Genomic DNA, 2688 nt, shown 5'->3' on the forward strand with positions numbered 1-2688 from the left:
TTGTGTGGGCAGGTAATCCCTCCCCTACCTGGCCTGGTCTCCTTGGCAACGCTTCCCCCAGGTGGGATTGGACAACTGACTGAGGTAGGCGGAGACCTCCAGGTATCCCACCTGAGGGAAGGCAAAGCCAAGCCTATTCTGATGGGTCCACTCCAGATCTAGGGCTGCACGCGTCCACGCAAAGGGCGCCCCCCGTTTTAAGTGGGGAGCAGTCATTCCTCTTCTAATTCCAGTCTTGGATTCATACTGCTTTCCAAAGATCTTTGCAAGCAGGATGCACAAATCTGTACATGAGAGGAACTGCCTGGACACTTGTAGAGAAGATTATTATTACTGACATGTTGCTGCAAGGCAAAGTTCCAATGGTGGACAATTTCAAAAAGACTCAGAAATACTGTATTAGAGGACAGTTCTATACAACAAGATCCTGAGTTTGCTGAAGAATGGTGACTGGGACAAAGTTTTAGAGTTTGACCAGGAGGATCCTAGTTCAAATCTTTGCCCAGCCAGGAATCTTACAGAGTAACCGTGAGTCAATCTCTTAGCACAACCTATATTGCAGGATTATTGTGAGTATAAAAGAAAAGACCACCTTGAGCTGAGGAAGGCAGGGTGAAAATAAAGTACCGTATTTTTTGCTCTATAAGATTCACTTTTTCCCTCCTAAAAAGGGGAAATGTGTGTGTGTCTTATGGAGCGAATGCAGGCTGCGCAGCTATCCCAGAAGCCAGAACAGCAAGAGGGATTGCTGCTTTCACTGCACAGCGATCCCTCTTGCTGTTCTGGCTTCTGAGATTCAGAATATTTTTTTTCTTATTTTCCTCCTCCAAAAACTAGGTGCGTCTTGCGGTCTGGTGCATCATATAGAGTGAAAAATACGGTACTAATAATTAAATACAGTTGTACCTTGGAAGTTGAACAGAATCTGTTCCAGAAGTCCATTTGACTTCTTAAACGTTCAAAAACCAAATTGTGGCTTCTGATGGGCTGCAGGAAGCCGTGGAAGACGTTTGGCTTCCAAAAATATTTCACAAACTGGGACAGTCACTTCCAGGTTTGCAACGTTCGGGAGCCAAAATGTTCAGGAACTAAGCTGTTTGAAAACCAAGGTACAACTTTAATTGCAATCAAATGCTATCTAAAGTAAAAGTTAATTCCTGCTCAAGTGGAACATGTGCAGAGAAAGCAGGGAGAATGCAGTCTTAACAAAGAGCAAATAAGATTTTATAATACTCATGCTAGGAAGATGTATCAGCATGAATAAGTGCAACAAAATCTTCAGAGATGAGTGGATGCATTTAGGAGTTAGTTGATGTATTTGCTTATAATTTTGTATGAATAACTCAGATTATATATGGTTCCCCAGATGCATATTTTTCACTTCGCTTTGAGAATACTGTTAATGAAATTCAGATGGAGAATGCTTGACAGGGTCATCGTTCTAGAAAACACCTTCGCATCCTAGAAAAGCAGCTGATCAGAATTATCTTGGAGGGTGCATGGAATATGCGGCTGGCTGGTAGACACAGGAAGTCATTTCACAGTTGTTGGGTTGTTAGGCAGCCAGTGAACACAGATGCAGAAACATCATCCAGAAGAAACAGATCCGGAGGGAATAACGTTGGATACTGCAATTCTTGGTCTGTGCTATCCTTTATTTGCCAGAATTAACAGTTCTTGGTCCAAAATAATTGGCTTTTCCTAGGTGAAATGGAAAAGGAGTGAGAATCATGTTTGCCTAAACAGCAGAGATAAGCAACTCACGCTCTCCAAGTCCCCCCTCCCCCTCCCCCCAAAATCCTGCATGAGGTGAACACAACTGTATCTCATGAAAGGAGCCCAATAACCGGATGTACGGCTGCCACCAAAAATAACTGCATGTCTAATTTTCTGCTTCCCCTCTGCAATATCTATTGTGACATCACAGAGTTCTGTGCCATTGCCAGCCAATGGGCAGGCAGGGATACCTAACACTGTGACATCACTGCATGATGGAAGTTCTACCAAATCTTCAGGAGTGAGAACTCAGCATGCAAGCACTGGTTTGATTTTTCATAGTGTCTACAATAGTTCTTCAAGTGCCTTACTTGCCTCCCCGCCCCCACCCAGCAATAATGTACCACAATCAGTACTCTAAATTGCCAGCCCAACATAAAGTTAGACACCCTGGAGAGTGACTTTTGTGGAATCGCTGTGTGGCCCTTGCTAGTGATTATACATCCAATATATAAACAGGTTTTGGGTTACAAAGCTCTATAGGGCAGCTGTTTCTCATTTCCCATCCTACACATGCTATCTTGCTTACATGGCAGTTTAGTTTAAAGGATCTGTGTTGACTCAGAGGAGCAAGATGTACAATGCTCAGCTTTGCCTGAACGTCACATTATGACTTGTAGCACCAGCAGGATTTCTTGGTGGTTGGAGCAGTGTTTTTCAACATGTCGGGGAAGAACAACATGGTTTCGGAAATTAGGCCAAAATCCTACTCTCCAGGAGGCAGACTTGCACACTATAAACACTCTAACAATGTGCTGTGCTGCCCCACTGCAGTGGAAAATTCTGGTGACTCAGAATTTTGGCTCCACTGCAACAAATGAAAAGTTCATTAGCTAGCTTGACCATACAGCTTAAATCCAATGTTTCTTCTCTAAGATAAGGGTCAAGTGGGGGTGTGAAGGGATGGAATAT

The 2688-nt window shown here is 43.5% G+C and overlaps 1 long non-coding RNA gene across 1 annotated transcript; it reads right to left on the reverse strand.

The window, feature by feature from the left end:
- Positions 1-1634: 1634 nt before the first annotated feature.
- On the reverse strand, positions 1635-2070 carry LOC310691408. Its single transcript, XR_014518495.1, has 2 exons — positions 1866-2070; positions 1635-1701 (listed from the first exon to the last, which is right to left on the reverse strand). It is a non-coding gene; the product is annotated as an uncharacterized lncRNA (long non-coding RNA).
- Positions 2071-2688: the final 618 nt, after the last annotated feature.

Source organism: Podarcis liolepis, assembly GCF_965112155.1.
Source record: "Podarcis liolepis genome assembly, chromosome: 1".
NCBI lineage: Eukaryota > Metazoa > Chordata > Lepidosauria > Squamata > Lacertidae > Podarcis > Podarcis liolepis.